General features: G+C 55.6%; 1 long non-coding RNA gene across 2 annotated transcripts in view; it reads right to left on the bottom strand.

Annotated features, from left to right (window-relative positions):
• LOC140390372 (uncharacterized) overlaps positions 1 to 20,788 on the bottom strand; it is a 69,780-nt gene that overhangs the window by 15,225 nt on the left and 33,767 nt on the right. The window contains exon 3 of one of the 2 annotated variants that reach the window (XR_011934626.1): positions 1,681 to 1,706. The exons of the other annotated variant lie outside the window; for it this stretch is intronic. This is a non-coding gene — a long non-coding RNA (uncharacterized lncRNA). Of the gene's footprint in view, positions 1 to 1,680; positions 1,707 to 20,788 lie in introns of those variants that run through there. 2 annotated transcript variants of the gene reach the window in all.

Raw genomic sequence — 20,788 nt, 5'->3', positions numbered from 1 at the left:
CCTCTCCAACTTTATGAACCCAGCCATATCATTTATCCAAGCCTCCAGGCTGGGGGGCTTCGCCTCCTTCCACGTTAGCAAGATCCTTCGCCGGGCTACTAGGGACACAAAGGCCAGAATGCCGGCTTCTTTCGCCTCCTGCACTCCCGGTTCGTCCACTACTCCAAATATTGCTAGCCCCCAGCTTGGCTTGACCCGGACTTTCACCACCTGAGATATTACTCCCGCCAGTCCTCTCCAGAACCCCTCCAGTGCCGGGCATGACCAAAACATATGGACATGGTTCGCCGGGCTCCCTGAGCACCTTCCACATCTGTCCTCTACCCCAAAGAACCTACTCAACCTCGCCGCCGTCAAGTGCGCTCTGTGGACCACCTTAAATTGTATCAGGCTGAGCCTGGCACACGAGGAGGAGGAATTAACCCTACCTAGAGCATCAGCCCACAGACCTTCCTCGATCTCCTCCCCCAGCTCCTCCTCCCATTTACCCTTCCACTCTTCTACCAGCGCTTCCCCCTCTTCTTTCAACTCCTGGTGTATTTCCGACACCTTGCCCTCCCCGACCCATACACCTGAGATCACCCTATCTTGAACTTCTTGTGCCGGGAGCAACGGGAATTCCCTCACCTGTCGCCTCACAAAAGCCCTCACCTGCATATATCTAAAGGCATTTCCCGGGGGCATGATGGAAGACATTAACAACAGAGCAAGGACATTCTTCCTCAGGTAAAGAAACCAAAACTGCACACAATATTCCTTGTGTGGCCTCATTAAAGCCTTGTTTGATTGAAGAAAGACACCTGCGACTGCACACGAATCCTCTCGCTATGGAGGCCAAAATGCCATTTGCCTTCGAAATGAATAAACAAATAAATAATCTTTAAAGTAGGCTTACATTAGGGGCTGGTTTAGCACAGTGGGCTAAACGGCTGGCTTGTAAGACAGAACAAGGCCAGCAGCACGGTCCAATTCCCGTACCGGCCTCCCCGAACAGGTGCCGGAATGTGGCGACTAGCGGCTTTTCATAGTAACTTCATTGAAGCCTACTTGTGACAGTAAGTGATTATTATTATTACATTAACACTGCAATGTGTGAAAAGCCCTTAGTCGCCACGCCACATTCCAGCACCTGTTCGGATACACAGAGGGAGAATCCAGAATTCTCAGATGGTAAGGGAATTGAACCGGCGCTGCTGGCCCTGTTCGGTATCAAAACCAGCTGTCTAGCCCACTGAGCTAAACCAGCCCCCCCATGCACTTCTTTACTGCTTGCTACACCTGCATGCTTACCTTCAGCGACTGGTGTAAGAGGACACCCAGGCTTCGTTGCACATTCTCCACTCCTAATGTATGGCCATTCAGATGATAATCTGCCTTTCCATTTTTGCTAAACAAGTGGATAACCTCTCATTTATCCAAATTATACAGCATCTGCCATTCATTTGCCCACTCACTCAGCTTGTCCAAATCACACTGAAGGATCTCTGCATCCTCCTCACCACTCATTCTCACACCCAGCTTTGTGTCATCTGTAAATCTGGAGATATTGCATTTAGTTCCCAGTAGCACAGTGGGTAGCACTGCTGCTTCACAGCTCCAGGGTCACTGGTTCGATTCCTGACTTGGGTCACAGTCTGTGCGGAGTCTGCACCTTCTCCCCGTGTCTGCGTGTTTTCTCCGGGTGCTCTTGTTTCCTCCCACAAGTCCTGAAAGACATGCTGTTAGGTAATTTAGACATTCTGAATTCTCCTTCTGTCTACCCGAACAGGCGCCGGAGTGTGGTGACTGGGGGATTGTCACAGTAACTTCATCGCAGTGTTAATGTAAGCCTACTTGTGACAATAAAGATTATGATTAATGATATGCCACGGGTGTTTACTGTACGTTTGGAGTGGAACGCATTGACGCCGCTGTCGAGGCACCGGAGAATTACGATTTGGCGTGAAACCGGTGCCCACCATGATTTTGGCATCAAAACCGGTTCTCCACCCAATCGCATTTCCCAATTCTGGCGTCAGCCGACTGAGAATCCTGCCCCCTCATCTCTTTTCACATCCCAGTTAATCTACTCCGCACCTCATCCATTGCTTCTCTAACACGTTCCACAAAACTGTAGGAAATAATCCAACATGGAGTGAGATGGGGAGATGGAGGCGAAGTGGGAATGTCACTGCAATAGAGATCCAGAGGCCCAGGCTTGTTCTCCGGGGACACGGATACAAATCCAAGCACAGCCGCTGAATTTGAATTCATTGAATGAAATGTGCAATTGAAATCTGGCCTCAGTAATGGTGACCGTGACAACTATTATCGACCATCATAAAACTTCACGAACGCCCTTTCGGGAAGGATATCAGCAACCTTACCCTGGTCTGATCTACAGTCTTGCACACAATCAGGTTTGATCCACCCCCTCCCCCCCCCACCCAACTTATTTTTCTATTTTATTCTTGTAGAACCATCCCTACTTGGACCGCCATTTTCATGACCTCTATATCTGAGAATCCATCTGCTCCTGTTAAAATAACTTACGTGCCAAAGGTATTACATTTATGTTAATCCCACTCTGTCAACCCTACTAGCCTGCAGTCTTTCACAATCTTCCTCACAACGTATTACAATTTCCATCAACTCAGAGTCAATAAAATACCGGGGCGAATTCCCCACGGCGAGGTTCACTTGTGCTTTTAAAAATCGTCAAACTGGCGCCATGGCTGCTGTGGGAGAAAGAGGGGGGTACGGAAAGTGTCCAACATCGCCATAGTTTGCTGACAGTCGTGTCGCTGGCCAGGGGGGCTTCTGCCAGGGCCGGGGTGAGTAGCGAAGGCTGGCCAGGAGGTGGGCTGTTGGGTAAGGGTGGACGGGCACGGAGCCCCATTGCCGTGTCCTGCAAGGCGGCCATGCATCTGCGCACACTGCTGACTGCCCACTGTCAACTTGGGGAATAGGTGTCCCCCCCCCAGGCCACCCCCTAGGTGCCCTCTGGCCCAAGCCGACCCATCAGCAGGATGGGCACACTCCAGCGCAGCCAAGTGCCATTTTGTTGGCTGTGATGGTGTACGTGGGGAGTGATGTATATGTGGCTTCAACTTGTCGGCCTCCCGAGTGTCAATCACGGACCAGGCGAACCCCGCACCATTTTCCATTCGAATCGATTGTGTTCCATGTGGCGCCGATGCTAGCCCCTCCACAGTCGCTGAATCACCAGGTGCTGTGCCAGTTTTGCTGTCATGGAAGCCCACAGATCCTGCCCCAGCATCAATACTAGCCTCGGGAACGGAGAAATCCCCGGAGGAGTTTTATGAAAATTGGTGGCAAATTGGGATGTATTTCAGGAGAACTAAGAAAAGCTAAGGCGTTAATGCCTGGAACAGCCCTTCTTCAAAATTCGGCAATTATCAATTGGCTCTTGCTCCTTGACCAGCGAGAAACAAGAGGTTGAGAATCAGATGAGCTCAAGAGATTTGGGAAAATTATTCAAATTCCTTCAACCGCACAGTTGTTAAAACCTGGAAGCTTTTGCGACAAACCATCACTTAAAATCTTTAAAAGGCAACTAGCTTGCTCTTTGGGAAATAACGAATATTGAAGGTATCAGTAGCCACCAGGAAAGTGGCACCTCGACGGGAGTCGGTGGGTTCGCCATCTCGGGGAGAGTCGGTGGGTTCGGTGATTCGGGTAGAGTCAGTGGATTCGGTGTCACGGGGAGACTCGGTGGGTTCGGTGTCTCGAGGAGAGTCGGTGGGTTCGGTGTCTCGGGGAGAGTCGGTGTCTCGGGGAGAGTCGGTGGGTTCGGTGTCTCGGGGAGAGTCGGTGTCTCGGGGAGAGTCGGTGGGTTCGGTGTCTCGGAGAGTCGGTGGGTTCGGTGTCTCGAGGGGAGAGTCGGTGGGTTCGGTGTCTCAGGGAGTCGGTGGGTTCGGTGTCTCGGGGAGAGTCGGTGGGTTCGGTGTCTCGGGGAGAGTCGGTGGGTTCGGTGTCTCGGAGAGTCGGTGGGTTCGGTGTCTCGAGGGGAGAGTCGGTGGGTTCGGTGTCTCGGGAGAGTCGGTGGGTTCGGTGTCTCGGGGGAGAGTCAGTGGGTTCGGTGTCTCGGGGAGAGTCGGTGGATTCGGTGTCTCGAGGAGAGTCGGTGGGTTTGGTGTCTCGAGGGGAGAGTCAGTGGGTTCGGTGTCTCGGGGAGAGTCGGTGTCTCGAGGGGAGAGTCGGTGGGTTCGGTGTCTCGAGGAGAGTCGGTGGGTTCGGTGTCTCGAGGAGAGTCGGTGGGTTCGGTGTCTCGGGGAGAGTCAGTGGGTTCGGTGTCTTGGGGAGAGTCGGTGGGTTCGGTGTCTCGAGAGGAGAGTCGGTGGGTTCGGTGTCTCGGGGAGAGTCGGTGGGTTCGGTGTCTCGAGGAGAGTCGGTGGGTTCGGTGTCTCGAGGAGAGTCGGTGGGTTCGGTGTCTCGAGGGGAGTCGGTGGGTTCGGTGTCTCGAGGGGAGTCGGTAGGTTCGGTGTCTCGGGGAGAGTCAGTGGGTTCGGTGTCTCGGGGAGAGTCGGTGGGTTCGGTGTCTCGAGGGGAGTCGTTGGGTTCGGTGCCTCGGGGAGAGTCGGTGGGTTCGGTGTCTCGGGGAGAGTCGGTGAGTCCGGTGTCTCGGGGAGAGTCGGGGGGTTCGGTGTCTCGAGGGGAGTCGGTTGGTTCGGTGTCCCGGGGAGAGTCGGTGGGTTCGGTGTCTCGGGGAGAGTCAGTGGGTTCGGTGTCTCGGGGAGAGTCAGTGGGTTCGGTGTCTCGGGGAGAGTCAGTGGGTTCGGTGTCTCGGGGAGAGTCGGTGGGTTCGGTGTCTCGGGGAGAGTCGGTGGGTTCGGTGTCTCGGGGAGAGTCAGTGGGTTCGGTGTCTCAGGGGGAGTCGGTGGGTTCGGTGTCTCGGGGAGAGTCAGTGGGTTCGGTGTCTCGGGGAGAGTCGGTGGGTTCGGTGTCTCGGGGAGAGTCGGTGGGTTCGGTGTCTCGGGGAGAGTCAGTGGGTTCGGTGTCTCGGGGAGAGTCAGTGGGTTTGGTGTCTCGGGGAGAGTCGGTTGGTTCGGTGTCCCGGGGAGAGTCGGTGGGTTCGGTGTCTCGGGGAGAGTCAGTGGGTTCGGTGTCTCGGGGAGAGTCAGTGGGTTCGGTGTCTCGGGGAGAGTCAGTGGGTTCGGTGTCTCGGGGAGAGTCGGTGGGTTTGGTGTCTCGGGGAGAGTCGGTTGGTTCGGTGTCCCGGGGAGAGTCGGTGGGTTCGGTGTCTCGGGGAGAGTCAGTGGGTTCGGTGTCTCGGGGAGAGTCAGTGGGTTCGGTGTCTCGGGGAGAGTCGGTGGGTTCGGTGTCTCGAGGGGAGTCGTTGGGTTCGGTGTCTCGAGGGGAGAGTCGGTAGGTTCGGTGTCTCGGGGAGAGTCAGTGGGTTCGGTGTCTCGGGGAGAGTCGGTGGGTTCGGTGTCTCGAGGGGAGAGTCGGTGGGTTCGGTGTCTCGAGGGGCGAGTCGGTGGGTTCGGTGTCTCGGGGAGAGTCGGTGGGTTCGGTGTCTCGAGGGGAGTCGTTGGGTTCGGTGTCTCGAGGGGAGAGTCGGTGGGTTCGGTGTCTCGAGGGGAGAGTCGGTGGGTTCGGTGTCTCGGGGAGAGTCGGTGGGTTCGGTGCCTCGGGGAGAGTCGGTGGGTTCGGTGCCTCGGGGAGAGTCGGTGGGTTCGGTGTCTCGAGGGGAGAGTCAGTGTCTCGAGGGGAGAGTCGGTGGGTTCGGTGTCTCGGGGAGAGTCAGTGGGTTCGGTGTCTCGGGGAGAGTCGGTGGGTTCGGTGCCTCGGGGAGAGTCGGTGGGTTCGGTGTCTCGACGGGAGAGTCGGTGTCTCAGGGGGAGTCGGTGGGTTCGGTGTCTCGGGGAGAGTCGGTGAGTTTGGTGTCTCGGGGAGAGTCAGTGGGTTCGGTGTCTCGAGGGGAGTCGGTGGGTTCGGTGTCTCGAGGGGAGTCGGTGGGTTCGGTGTCTCGGGGAGAGTCGGTGGGTTCGGTGTCTCGGGGAGAGTCGGTTGGTTCGGTGCCTCAAGGGGAGTCGGTGGGTTCGGTGTCTCGAGGGGAGTCGGTGGGTTCGGTGTCTCGAGGGGAGTCGGTGGGTTCGGTGTCTCGGGGAGAGTCGGTGGGTTCGGTGTCTCGAGGGGAGTCGGTGGGTTCGGTGTCTCGGAGAGTCGGTGGGTTCGGTGTCTCGAGGGGAGAGTCGGTGGGTTCGGTGTCTCGGGGAGAGTCGGTGGGTTCGGTGTCTCGGGGAGAGTCGGTGGGTTCGGTGTCTCGGGGAGAGTCGGTGGGTTCGGTGTCTCGAGGAGAGTAGGTGGGTTCGGTGTCTCGAGGGGAGTCGGTGGGTTCGGTGTCTCGAGGGGGGAGTCGGTGGGTTCGGTGTCTCGGGGAGAGTCAGTGGGTTCGGTGTCTCGGGGAGAGTCGGTGGGTTCGGTGTCTCGAGGGGAGTCGTTGGGTTCGGTGCCTCGGGGAGAGTCGGTGGGTTCGGTGTCTCGAGGGGAGTCGGTTGGTTCGGTGTCCCGGGGAGAGTCAGTGGGTTCGGTGTCTCAGGGAGAGTCGGTGGGTTCGGTGCCTCGGGGAGAGTCGGTGGGTTCGGTGTCTCGGGGAGAGTCGGTGGGTTCGGTGTCTCGAGGGCAGAGTCGGTGGGTTCGGTGTCTCGGGGAGAGTCGGTGGGTTCGGTGTCTCGGAGAGAGTCGGTGGGTTCGGTGTCTCGAGGGGAGTCGGTGGGTTCGGTGTCTCGAGGGGAGTCGGTGGGTTCGGTGTCTCGGGGAGAGTCGGTGGGTTCGGTGTCTCGAGGGGAGTCGGTGGGTTCGGTGTCTCGGGGAGAGTCGGTGGGTTCGGTGTCTCGGAGAGTCGGTGGGTTCGGTGTCTCGAGGGGAGAGTCGGTGGGTTCGGTGTCTCGGGGAGAGTCGGTGGGTTCGGTGTCTCGGGGAGAGTCGGTGGGTTCGGTGTCTCGGGGAGAGTCGGTGGGTTCGGTGTCTCGGAGAGTCGGTGGGTTCGGTGTCTCGAGGGGAGAGTCGGTGGGTTCGGTGTCTCGGGAGAGTCGGTGGGTTCGGTGACTCGGGGAGAGTCAGTGGGTTCGGTGTCTCGGGGAGAGTCGGTGGGTTCGGTGTCTCGGGGAGAGTCGGTGGGTTCGGTGTCTCGGGGAGAGTCGGTGGGTTCGGTGTCTCGGGGAGAGTCGGTGGATTCGGTGTCTCGAGGAGAGTCGGTGGGTTTGGTGTCTCGAGGGGAGAGTCAGTGGGTTCGGTGTCTCGGGGAGAGTCGGGGGGTTCGGTGTCTCGAGGAGAGTCGGTGGGTTCGGTGTCTCGGGGAGAGTCGGTGGGTTCGGTGTCTCGAGGAGAGTCGGTGGGTTCGGTGTCTCGGAGAGTCGGTGGGTTCGGTGTCTCGAGGGGCGAGTCGGTGGGTTCGGTGTCTCGAGGGGAGAGTCACTGGGTTCGGTGTCTCGAGGGGCGAGTCGATGGGTTCGGTGTCCCGGGGAGAGTCGGTGGGTTCGGTGTCTCGGAGAGTCGGTGCTTCGGTGTCTCGGGGAGAGTTGGTGGGTTCGGTGTCTCGAGGAGAGTCGGTGGGTTCGGTGTCTCGGGGAGAGTCGGTGGGTTCGGTGTCTCGGGGAGAGTCGGTGGGTTCGGTGTCTCGGGGAGAGTCGGTGGGTTCGGTGTCTCGAGGAGAGTCGGTGGGTTCGGTGTCTCGAGGGGAGAGTCGGTGGGTTCGGTGTCTCGGGGAGAGTCGGTGGGTTCGGTGTCTCGGGGAGAGTCGGTGGGTTCGGTGTCTCGGGGAGAGTCGGTGGGTTCGGTGTCTCGGGGAGAGTCGGTGGGTTCGGTGTCTCGGGGAGAGTCAGTGGGTTCGGTGTCTCGGGGAGAGTCGGTGGGTTCGGTGTCTCGAGGGGAGTCGGTGGGTTCGGTGTCTCGAGGGGAGTCGGTGGGTTCGGTGTCTCGGGGAGAGTCAGTGGGTTCGGTGTCTCGGGGAGAGTCGGTGGGTTCGGTGTCTCGAGGGGAGTCGTTGGGTTCGGTGCCTCGGGGAGAGTCAGTGGGTTCGGTGTCTCGGGGAGAGTCGGTGGGTTCGGTGCCTCGGGGAGAGTCGGTGGGTTCGGTGTCTCGGGGAGAGTCGGTGGGTTCGGTGTCTCGGGGAGAGTCGGTGGGTTCGGTGTCTCGAGGGCAGAGTCGGTGGGTTCGGTGTCTCGGGGAGAGTCGGTGGGTTCGGTGTCTCGAGGGGAGTCGGTGGGTTCGGTGTCTCGAGGGGAGTCGGTGGGTTCGGTGTCTCAGGGAGAGTCGGTGGGTTCGGTGTCTCGGGGAGAGTCGGTGGGTTCGGTGTCTCGGGGAGAGTCGGTGGGTTCGGTGTCTCGGGAAGAGTCGGTGGGTTCGGTGTCTCGGGGAGAGTCGGTGGGTTCGGTGTCTCGGGGCGAGTCACTGGGTTTGGTGTCTCGAGGGGAGTCGGTGGGTTCGGTGTCTCGGGGAGAGTCGGTGGGTTCGGGGTCTCGGGGACAGTCGGTGGGTTCGGTGTCTCGAGGAGAGTCGGTGGGTTCGGTGTCTCGAGGGGAGTCGGTGGGTTCGGTGTCTCGAGGGGAGTCGGTGGGTTCGGTGTCTCGAGGGGAGTCGGTGGGTTCGGTGTCTCGAGGGGAGTCGGTGGGTTCGGTGTCTCGGGGAGAGTCGGTGGGTTCGGTGTCAAGGGGAAAGTCGGTGGGTTCGGTGTCTCGGGGAGAGACGGTTGGTTCGGTGTCTCAGGGGGAGTCGGTGGGTTCGGTGTCTCGGGGAGAGTCGGTGGGTTCGGTGTCTCGGGGAGAGACGGTTGGTTCGGTGTCTCAGGGGGAGTCGGTGGGTTCGGTGTCTCGGGGAGAGTCGGTGGGTTCGGTGTCTCGGGGAGAGTCGGTGGGTTCGGTGTCTCGGGGAGAGTCAGTGGGTTCGGTGTCTCGAGGGGAGAGTCGGTGGGTTCGGTGTCTTGAGGGGAGTCGGTGGGTTCGGTGTCTAGAGGAGAGTCGTGGGTTCGGTGTCTTGAGGGGAGTCGGTGGGTTCGGTGTCTAGAGGAGAGTCGGTGGGTTCGGTGTCCCGGGGACAGTCGGTGTCTCGAAGGGAGAGTCGGTGGGTTCGGTGTCTCGGGGAGAGTCGGTGTCTCGAAGGGAGAGCCGGTGGGTTCGGTGTCTCGAGGAGAGTCGGTGTCTCGAAGGGAGAGCCGGTGGGTTCGGTGTCTCGGGGACAGTCGGTGTCTCGAAGGGTGAGTCGGTGGGTTCGGTGTCTCGGGGAGAGTCGGTGTCTCGAAGGGAGAGCCGGTGGGTTCGGTGTCTCGGGGACAGTCGGTGTCTCGAAGGGAGAGTCGGTGGGTTCGGTGTCTCGGGGAGAGTCGGTGTCTCGAAGGGAGAGTCGGTGGGTTCGGTGTCTCGGGGAGAGTCGGTGTCTCGAAGGGAGAGTCGGTGGGTTCGGTGTCTCGGGGAGAGTCGGTGTCTCGAGGGGGGAGTCGGTGGGTTCGGCGTCTCGAGGAGAGTCAGTGGGTTCGGTGTCCCGGGGAGAGTCAGTGGGTTCGCTGTCTCGGGGAGAGTCGGTGTCTCGAAGGGAGAGCCGGTGGGTTCGGTGTCTCGAGGACAGTCAGTGGGTTCGGTATCTCGGGGAGAGTCGGTGGGTTCGGTGCCTCGAGGGGAGTCAGTGGGTTCGGTGTCTCGGGGAGAGTCGGTGTCTTGAGGGGGGAGTTGGTGGGTTCGGTGCCTCGGGGAGAGTCAGTGTCTCGAGGGGGGAGTCGGTGGGTTCGGTGTCTCGAGGGGAGTCAGTGGGTTCGGTGTCTCGGGGAGAGTCGGTGTCTCGAGGGGGGAGTCGGTGGGTTCGGTGTCTCGAGGCGAGTCGGTGGGTTCGGTGTCTCGAGGCGAGTCGGTGGGTTCGGTGTCTCGGGGAGAGTCGGTGTCTCGAGGGGGGAGTCGGTGGGTTCGGTGTCTCGAGGAGAGTCGGTGGGTTCGGTGTCTCGGGGAGAGTCGGTGTCTCGAGGGGGGAGTCGGTGGGTTTGGTGTCTCGAGGAGAGTCGGTGGGTTCGGTGTCTCGGGGAGAGTCGGTGTCTCGAGGGGTGGGTCGGTGGGTTCGGTGTCTCGAGGGGAGTCAGTGGGTTCGGTGTCTCGGGGAGAGTCGGTGTCTCGAGGGGGGAGTCGGTGGGTTCGGTGCCTCGGGGAGAGTCGGTGTCTCGAGGGGGGAGTCGGTGGGTTCGGTGTCTCGAGGGGAGTCAGTGGGTTCGGTGTCTCGGGGAGAGTCGGTGTCTCGAGGGGGGAGTCGGTGGGTTCGGTGTCTCGAGGAGAGTCGGTGGGTTCGGTGTCTCGGGGAGAGTCGGTGTCTCGAGGGGGGAGTCGGTGGGTTCGGTGTCTCGGGGAGAGTCGGTGTCTCGAAGGGAGAGTCGGTGGGTTCGGTGTCTCGGGGAGAGTCGGTGTCTCGAGGGGGGAGTCGTTGGGTTCGGTGTCTCGAGGAGAGTCAGTGGGTTCGGTGTCCCGGGGAGAGTCAGTGGGTTCGCTGTCTCGGGGAGAGTCGGTGTCTCGAAGGGAGAGCCGGTGGGTTCGGTGTCTCGAGGACAGTCAGTGGGTTCGGTATCTCGGGGAGAGTCGGTGGGTTCGGTGCCTCGAGGGGAGTCAGTGGGTTCGGTGTCTCGGGGAGAGTCGGTGTCTCGAGGGGGGAGTTGGTGGGTTCGGTGCCTCGGGGAGAGTCGGTGTCTCGAGGGGGGAGTTGGTGGGTTCGGTGTCTCGGGGAGAGTCGGTGTCTCGAGGGGGGAGTCGGTGGGTTCGGTGTCTCGAGGCGTGTCGGTGGGTTCGGTGTCTCGAGGCGAGTCGGTGGGTTCGGTGTCTCGGGGAGAGTCGGTGTCTCGAGGGGGGAGTCGGTGGGTTCGGTGTCTCGAGCAGAGTCGGTGGGTTCGGTGTCTCGGGGAGAGTCGGTGTCTCGAGGGGGGAGTCGGTGGGTTCGGTGTCTCGAGGGGAGTCAGTGGGTTCGGTGTCTCGGGGAGAGTCGGTGTCTCGAGGGGGGAGTCGGTGGGTTCGGTGCCTCGGGGAGAGTCGGTGTCTCGAGGGGGGAGTCGGTGGGTTCGGTGTCTCGAGGGGAGTCAGTGGGTTCGGTGTCTCGGGGAGAGTCGGTGTCTCGAGGGGGGAGTCGGTGGGTTCGGTGTCTCGAGGAGAGTCGGTGGGTTCGGTGTCTGGGGGAGAGTCGGTGTCTCGAGGGGGGAGTCGGTGGGTTCGGTGTCTCGAGGGGAGTCAGTGGGTTCGGTGTCTCGGGGAGAGTCCAGTGTCTCGAGGGGGGAGTCGGTGGGTTCAGTGTCTCGAGGGGAGAGTCGGTGGGTTCAGTGTCTCGAGGGGAGAGTCGGTGGGTTCGGTGTCTCGAGGGGGGAGTCGATGGGTTCGGTGTCTCGAGGGGAGAGTCGGTGTCTCGAGGGGAGAGTCGGTGGGTTCGGTGTCTCGAAGGGAGAGTCGGTGGGTTCGGTGTCTCGGGGAGAGTCGGTGGGTTCGGTGTCTCGAGGGGAGAGTCGGTGGGTTCAGTGTCTCGGGGAGAGCCGGTGGGTTCGGTGTCTCGGGGAGAGTCGGTGGGTTCGGTGTCTCGGGGAGAGTCGGTGGGTTCGGTGTCTCGAGGGAGAGTCGGTGGGTTCGGTGTCTCGAGGGGGGAGTCGGTGGGTTCGACATCTCGGTGAGAGTCGGTGTCTCGAGGGGGGAGTCGGTGGGTTCGGTGTCTCGAGGGAGAGTCGGTGGGTTCGGTGTCTCGAGGGGAGAGTCGGTGGGTTCAGTGTCTCGTGGAGAGTCGTTGGGTTCGGTGTCTCGGGGAGAGTCGGTGGGTTCGGTGTCTCGAGGGGAGAGTCGGTGGGTTCGGTGTCTCGAGGGGGGAGTCGGTGGGTTCGACGTCTCGGTGAGAGTCGGTGTCTTGAGGGGCGAGTCGGTGGGATCGGTGTCTCGGGGAGAGTCGGTGGGTTCGGTGTCTCGAGGGGAGAGTCGGTGGGTTCGGTGTCTCGAGGGGGGAGTCGGTGGGTTCGACGTCTCGGTGAGAGTCGGTGTCTTGAGGGGAGAGTCGGTGTCTCGAGGGGGGAATCGGTGGGTTCGGTGTCTCGAAGGGAGAGTCGGTGGGTTCGGTGTCTCGGGGAGAGTCGGTGGGTTCGGTGTCTCGAGGGGGGAATCGGTGGGTTCGGTGTCTCGGGGAGAGTCGGTGGGTTCGGTGTCTCGAGGGGGGAATCGGTGGGTTCGGTGTCTCGGGGGGGAATCGGTGGGTTCGGTGTCACGAGAGGAGAGTCGGTGGGTTCGGTGTCTCGAGGGGGGAATCGGTGGGTTCGGTGTCTCGGGGGGGGAAATCGGTGGGTTCGGTGTCTCGAAGGGAGAGTCGGTTGGTTCGGTGTCTCGAAGGGAGAGTCGGTGGGTTCAATGTCCCGGGGAGTTTCGGTTGGTTCGGTGTCCCGGGGAAAGTCGGTGGGTCCGGTGTCCCGGGGAGAGTCGGTGTCTCGGGGAGAGTCGGTGGGTTCGGTGTCTCGAGGGGAGAGTCGGTGGGTTCGGTGTCTCGAAGGGAGAGTCGGTGGGTTCGGTGTCTCGAGGGGAGAGTCGGTGGGTTCGGTGTCTCGAGGGAGAGCCGGTGGGTTCGGTGTCCCGGGGAGAGTCGGTGTCTCGGGGAGAGTCGGTGGGTTCGGTGTCTCGAGGGGAGAGTCGGTGGGTTCTGTGCCTCATTGGGAGAAAATAACTGGGACAAAGTTTCAGATTAGCTGCTGAATTGCAGGTTAGATCTAACCCTGTTGGATGAAGCAACAAAATTTAACTAATCTCAACATCAGGTAAACTTTAAACATGTTCTTGTCAGTGAACTCGTGTGTGTTGCCCTTTTAAAGTTGTTGGGACCTTTTGACGATGTGAGTCGCGTTGCGATGACTGTTTAGCAACTAACCCGTGGTGGTGTCTTGTGCAAATGGATGCTGAAGAAACCTGGTTCTCAATCTGTGGAAATGATTAAAATCGAACTGATCTTTGTGATGTTCTGCACGCCCTGAGCGACAGGACTTGTCCCTAATAATTGCAGAAGGAAACACCCGATGTAACGATGGAGAAAGAATGTAATTTAATTCACATCATAGGCATATGACAGAGAATATACAGCACAGAAACAGGCTGTTTAACCCAAATATTCTCTGCTGGTGTTTACAATCGAAGTGTCTCCTCCCATTCCATCTGCTTTCCAGTTTATTTCTAGAAGCATCTGAACAATTCATTTCAGCCACTTCCTTGGCAGCAGATTTTACAGTCACCTCGGCCGACGATGCTGTTTTCAATAATTTGTTCACCAGAATCTCTGGATCCCTTTTCTTTTCTACTCCATGGGGTGTAACCTGGTACATCGAGTTCCTTTGTGTTGGAGCCACTCCTGATGTGCTCATGCACAATAAAGTACTGCAGATGCTGGAAAGCTGCAATAAAGACATGAAGTGCTCAGCCGGTCAGGCATCATCTATCTAGGAAAGACACCAGGTTAACGTTTCGAGCAGATGATCTATAATGTACAAAGCCTTCCATGACCAATTGCAAATATTGGAACATCCAACATAGCAGAGGGAACTTGCCCCATTGTGCCTCTGCTGGTCCTTTGAAAGATCTGTCCAGTTAGTCCCATACTCGCTCTCTCGCCTGCTCTGTCCCTAGAGTCCTGCAAAGTTCGTCTTTTCAAGTATATCCTGACTCCCTTTGAAAACAAAATCTTCATCTTCTCTCTCACCTGTCCCCTTGCCAATTCTTCTTCCTTGGCCATCACTCGCTAACGAGTATGACTGTCCACCTACGAAACTCCATGTTACTGGGCATGGGTTCTGTGGTTCCTTGAATGGAAGATGAGCCCGATCCTAGGGCAGCATCTTCAACCACACACTTGGCAGGTGTTTCCAGGTGTTGGGATTGGTCCTTGGACCCTAGATCGCTGGCATTCCTTTCTTGGGCTCCTTTTCCAGACATCAACTTGCCGTTGGGTGTTCTCGAAGAATTGTGTCCCTTCAATCAGGAGGTTCCTCCAAGTAGGTCTCTTCTGAGCAACGGTCTCTCAGGCATTGGTGTCTGTGTTGCACTTGTCATGTGAGGGTACCTTTAAGACAATGTACATTTAAGAAAACAGTGATGGCAGAGAATGGATGGAGCTGAGGTCAGGTAAGCCATTTTGCAGTTTAGTTTTTAGTTTCAGTTTTAAAAAGTGCCTGGCTGGTTTTGCTGAGAGCAGCTTCAAAGTGCCTGGCAGTTTTGCTGTGAGCTGATTAAAAGGAGAAAGCCAGTTTGAGACAGCAGCTTGAGAAGTTCTGGTTTGCTGTGAGTTGCTTGTAGGGAGAAAGCCAGTTGGAAAAAAGCAGGTTGTGTGTGTCTGTGTGTGGCCAGAGAGCTGCAGGAAGAAAGCAAGGTGCTGGAGCTGAAGTCAACCAAGCTAATATATCTCTGCAATTCTACAGAAAATATATATATCCTTTAACCTGATGTGATACTGTTTAAAGGTGTTAAGTCTCTTGGAAGTTTGAAGGAACATTTTAAGGAATTATTTACTGTTGCAATATTTTCTGAGTTATCTTTGAAGTAAGGGGTGTTAAGAGATCCAATGTTTATTTAAGATGTTAAGTTGAGTTCATGGAATAAACAGTGTTTTGTGTTTAAAAACCCACATGTCCATAATTGTAATCCCACACCTAGGGAAAAAGCCATGTGCTAGGAAAAGCAACAAATCTATTAAAGGGAGAGGTTGGTTGAACTCCATGATACAATTTGGGGTTCTGAAACGGCCTCGCCCCATAACACATTTCTTGCGGTAATCCTTTGTCCTCTTGTTCTGGAGTCTTCTTTGAGCTGGACAAAGAAGATTTACTTTGGCAGTCGGGGCTCTGACATCTTAAGAATGTGGGTGGTTCAGAGGAATTGGGTTTTTGGATGATCATCGCCTCGATGCTTGTGCTAGCAGCTCCTTCAAGTACGCTGATGTTAGTACGCCTGTCCTCCCAACTGATATGGAGAATCCGTCTCAGGCAGCATTGATGGTACCTCTCCAGGGCCTTGCGGTGACGTCTGTACATAGTCCAGGTTTCTGACCAAATATAGAAGGGTTGGAAGAACAATTGCCTTGCGCACTGGGATCAACATGAGTGTCATGGTCATCAAAGACTCGTGCATGGGCATTGGGAGAGGAGCAATGGGTACAATGTTGGATCTCCGCATCAATGTCAGTCTGAGAGGCGAGGTAGCTCCCAGGTATGGGAAATGTTCCACATTTGGTAGGGTTTTTCCATTATATTGATAGATGGCGCCATCTAGCGAGGCGACTCTCTGCGAGCTCTCACAAACAGATCAACTTTTGACTTAACTTATACTCGTTCTAATCTTTTAAAATTTAATTCTAAACCTAACATTATTACTAACCTCTCTCTTTTATCCTCTCTTGCAGGCTTGAACATCCTCCGAGGCCCTTGGAGACATTTTGACCCGACCCGACTTGACCTCCACGACCTGGAAGAAGATCGGGCCCAAACCGGAAGTGAAGCCACGACCTCGATTTGGAGCCGACCCGGACCTCGGAGCTCCACACCCGGCCGAACTACCGACGCCAGCCCCCAGATCGCCTTGCCCAGTCCCCGGAGCTCCCGACCCGACCCCCGATGGCAAGACCCGGCCTAACGCGACCCCGAGAGACCCGCCCAGCGACCCGACCCCGAGAGACCCGCCCAGCGACCCGACCTACCTGGTGATGGAAGAAAGAAAAATCCACGTGAGGCTCGACCGGGCCTACTTCAAGATCCGACCCCAGGAGCGCCCAGGGAGGGAACAGACCACGGGACCCAGCACAACCTGCCTCAGGAAGCCCCTGCCCACGACCCAGGACCCCCGAAACGACAGAGACCCCGCATGAGGACCCAAACGCGCTGCAAGGTATTCCCGCGCCCGCAGAACGCCGGGACTCATCCAGATCACAAACATGCCCCCCTAGCAACCCCTCTACCTCAACCAGCGCCCGGGACCCTGCCAGACGCGACCCCAGATACGTAAACAGCACCCTGGTCCCCGCCAGCGCCCTGGACCCCGCCAGGCGCAACCACCTACCTTCCACAAGAGCTGACATCTCCCATCGGATCCCAGGATCATCCAGCAGCAGCCGCCGACCGAGGAAGCGAGGGAAACGCGGCGGTCTGCAGGTTAGACTGAAGCAACGCGGTTTCAAGACCCCCTCTCCCCAACATACTCCTGACAAACGTCCAAGCAATCGAAAACAAGCTGGATGAACTTAACGCCAGTCTTACCTCTCAGAGGGAAGTAAGAGACTGCGTGTGCTCTGTTTCACAGAGACATGGCTCACCCCTGCCTCACCGGACTGTGCCATACAACCTGAAGGCTTCTCAATTCACCGGGCGGACCGCACGGCATCATCAGGCAAAGCGAAGGGTGGAGGGGTTTGCCTCCTCATCAACTCCTCCTGGTGCTTGGATGTGGCGACTCTGGCGACCTACTGCTCCCCAGACCTGGAATACCTGACCGTGAAGTGCCGCCCATATTATCTTCCACATGAGTTCACTTCAGCCATTATCACAGCGGTCTACATCCCACCCCAGGCAGGAGTGAGGAAGGCGCTGGACGAACTATACACAGTAATAAACAACTACGAAATAGATACACACGGACTCCTACATTAGACTCCTATTTATTGACTACAGCTCCGCCTTCAACACCATAATCCCAGCCAAGCTCATATCAAAGCTCCAAAACCTAGGACTTGGCTCCCCACTCTGCAACTGGATCCTCAATTTTGTGACCAACAGACCCCAATCAGTAAGAATGAACAACAACACCTCCTCCACAATAGTCCTCAACACCGGCGCCCCGCAAGGCTGCGTACTTAGCCCCCTACTCTACTCCCTGTACACACACGACTGCGTGGCAAAACTTGGTTCCAACTCCATCTGCAAGTTTGCTGATGATACGACCATAGTGGGCCGGATCTCGAATAACGATGAGTCCGAATACAGGAGGGAGATAGAGAATCTAGTGGAGTGGCGTAGCGACAACAATCTCTCCCTCAATGCCAGCAAAACTAAAGAGCTGGTAATTGACTTCAGGAAGCAAAGTACTGTACACACCCCTGTCAGCATCAACGGGGCCGAGGTGGAGATGGTTAGCAGTTTCAAATTCCTAGGGGTGCACATCTCCAAAAATCTGTCCTGGTCCACCCACGTCGACGCTACCACCAAGAAAGGACAACAGCGCCTATACTTCCTCAGGAAACTAAGGAAATTCGGCATGTCCACATTGACTCTTACCAACTTTTACAGATGCACCACAGAAAGCATCCTATCAGGCTGCATCACAGCCTGGTATGGCAAATGCTCGGCCCAGGACCGCAAGAAACTTCAGAGAGTTGTGAACACCGCCCAGTCCATCACACGATCCTGCCTCCCATCCATTGACTCCATCTACACCTCCCGCTGCCTGGGGAAAGCGGGCAGTATAATCAAAGATCCCTCCCACCTGGCTTACTCACTCTTCCAACTTCTTCCATCGGGCAGGAGACACAGAAGTCTGAGAACATGCATGAACAGACTCAAAAACAGCTTCTTCCCCCCACTGTCACCAGACTCCTAAATGACCCTCTTATGGACTGATTTCATTAACACTATACCCTGTATGCATCATCCGATGCCAGTGCTTTTGTAGTTACTAATTAGTAAATGAGGAACTACAAAACGTACGTGCGTTCCCCAACCGGAAACCATGGCTCAATCGCGAGATTGACTCCCTACTGAAGGACAGATCTGAGGCATTCAAGGCAGATGACCCTGACCTATACAAGAAATCCAGATACGACCTTCGCAAAGCCATCCGGAATGCCAAGAGAGAATATCAAACCAAGATAGAGTCACAGACAGACTCTCGGCGGTTGTGGCAAGGACTAAACAACATAACGGGCTACAAAGCGAAGCCGAACAGTATCTCTGGCAGCAGCGCACCACTCCCCGATGAACTCAATGCATTCTATGCTCGGTTCGAGCAGGTAACCAACAATCCGCTGGCGAGTGCCCCAGCAGCCCATAATTCACCCATACCCACCATTACAGCTTCCAAAGTCAGATTGGCCTTCCTGAAAGTGAACCCTCGGAAGGCGATGGGCCCAGACGGGATCCCTGGTCGTGCACTCAGAGCCTGCGCGGACCAGCTGGCAGAGGTATTCACGGACATCTTTAACCTGTCCCTACTCCACTCCGAGGTCCCCAATACAAAAAATTGGCAACACAACTTTTATTATGTATTTTCTTTTATTCCCTTTTCTTCTCATGTACTTAATGATCTGTTCAGCTGCTCGCAGAAAAATACTTTTCACTGTACCTCAGTACACGTGACAACAAACAAATCCAATCCAATCCAATAGAGGGAGAGACTGGATCTTGCCCTGGGACGAGTCTTCTTGTGGTTGAGGCGGAGACCGATCCTTCCGTATGCTTCCATGAAGGTGTCAATCATGGCATGGAGACTCTTCTGAGGGCGTGGAGATAACACTGTATTCTGCCTACTGAAGGTCCATGGGCTGTGTCATTCTATTCTTGGATCCCAACTTGTTGAGGTTGAAATGTTTTCCATCCATCCTGTAAACAAAGTCCATTCCACTGGGAAACTTGTTCTTGTCAAGGTGCAGGATGAAGCAGATGGAGAAAAAGATGGGGGCGATGACACATGCCAGCTTGGCTCCATTCTTGACGTCAAAGGCTTTTATCTTATTTTGGTAGGTGAGGACTGTCGCCGACATCTTGTGGTGGAGGAGTTGGGGGATGTTAATGAATTTCTCCGGACAGACAGCCTTTGACAAGGTTTTTTACAGTGCTTCCCGATTGATCAAAAGTCTTGGTCAGATACATGAAGGACATGCAGAGTGGTTTGATGTTGTCTTTGCATTTCCCTTGAAGCTGTCGGACAGCAAAAATAATTTCTGTTGTAACGAGGTTCTGTCGGAAGCCATAATGGCTTCCCTTTAAGGATTTCTTGAGAGACCGTGAGAAGGTGAGTAGCGAAGATTCAGGTGATGATCTTCCCAGCAATGGCGAGTAGGGTGATTCCTCGATATTTCCCACAGTCAACTTTGTCTCCTGTTTTGAAGATGGTGGCGATTATAAAAATGAGGACAATAATGAGGAAGGATGTTAGCTCTGACCATGTGGAATCTGTACTGTTAGAGCTGAGAAACACCAGGGGGGCAAAGAACATTAGTTGGGGTTGTGTATCGACCCCGGTGGTGATGTTGGGAATGACGTTAAACAGGAAATTAGAGACACACACAATAGAGGAGCATCTGTAATTACGGGTAATTTTAATCTGCTTTGGGGAAATTAAATTAGTCACAATGTCGTAGAGGATGAATTTTCGGAGCGTATATGTTGAGGAACCAACTAGAGAACAGGCCATCCTAGACTGGGTAATGTATAATGAGAAAGGAGTCATTGGCACTGCAGTTGTGTGAGACCATTTGAGGAAGAGTGACCATAACATGCTAGAATTTTGCATCAAGGTGGAGAGTGGCATTGTTGATAAGACTAGGGTCCTGAATCTTAATAAAGGAAACTACAATGATATGAGGCGCAAGTTGGCTATGATAGATGGGGACATGTTACTGAAAGGGATGACAGTGGATAGCTAATGACAAACATTCAAGGAGAGCATGGGTGGCTGCAACAATTGTTTATTCCTGTCCGGCACAAAAGTAAAGCAGGAAAGGTGGTTCAATCATGGCTTACAAGGGAAATTTGAGATAATATTAGATCCAAGGAAGAAGCATACAAATTGGCCAAGAAAAACAACAGACCTGAGGATTGGTAGCAGTTTAGAATTCAGCAAAGGATGACCAAGGGATTAATTAAGAAGCGGACAATAGAGTACAAGAGTAAGCTTGCGGGAAACTTAAAAATATAACTGTAAACGTTTCTTTAGGTATGTGAAGAGAAAAAGATTGGTGAAGACAAATGTAGGTCCCTTTATAGTCATAAACTGGGAAATCTATATTGGGGAACAAATAAAAGGCTGACCACCAAAATTCATACTTTTGGTTCTGTCTTCACTCAGGAGGACACAAATAAGACACCAAGAATGTTGGAGAATATAGGATTTAGTGAGAGGGAGGACCTGAAGGAAATCAGTCTCGGCAGTGAAACTTGCCCTTTCCCCATGCAGGATGAGCAGAGTGGATCCTGAAGAGGGCTACTTAGTCATGAAGAAAGGTGCCGAAATGCTCTCCTGTTTCTATTACAAGAGTGAGATGACTGAATCAAACTCCACTACCTAAGTGTTGGGCCAAAACCAGGGAATTCCAGATCTCACGGACATCTTTTAACGTGGGAATGCTGTTGCACATCAGCAGACACGGTCTTTGACAGAGCGGAAGTTCAGTAGCAAGGAAACCTCGATGACTGGGATCTCCCTACTGCTGGAGCCTTCAGCTGCGATGGTGGATGTTGATACCATACAGGTATTTCCCTCCTGATCTGCCGTAGAGGGCTTGCTTTGTCTGGTTCCTCCCCTCCAACCTCACCTTCATGCATGACCCTGGCAGGAGTTTAAAACTCCCAACAGCATTGCTCTTGGGATCAAAGTGGCAATCCAAGGAAAGGATTGCCAATTACCTTAAATCTGTGTCTTCTGGAACTCGCCCTCCTGCCGAAATAGCATGTTTGCCTTTGTTTCTCCATGAAAATCCTCCACAATTTCAACACCTCTGTTAAAAAACATTCAAATAAAGTTCGTACCACACACGCACCAAGCCATGACCATCACCAGCAAGAGAAAATCTAACCACTACTCAACATTAAACAGGATTGCCATCGTTGAAT

The sequence above is a fragment of the Scyliorhinus torazame genome, chromosome 14 (assembly GCF_047496885.1).
Source record: "Scyliorhinus torazame isolate Kashiwa2021f chromosome 14, sScyTor2.1, whole genome shotgun sequence".
Lineage (NCBI taxonomy): Eukaryota > Metazoa > Chordata > Chondrichthyes > Carcharhiniformes > Scyliorhinidae > Scyliorhinus > Scyliorhinus torazame.
This window is presented reverse-complemented; position numbering and strand designations above follow the sequence as displayed.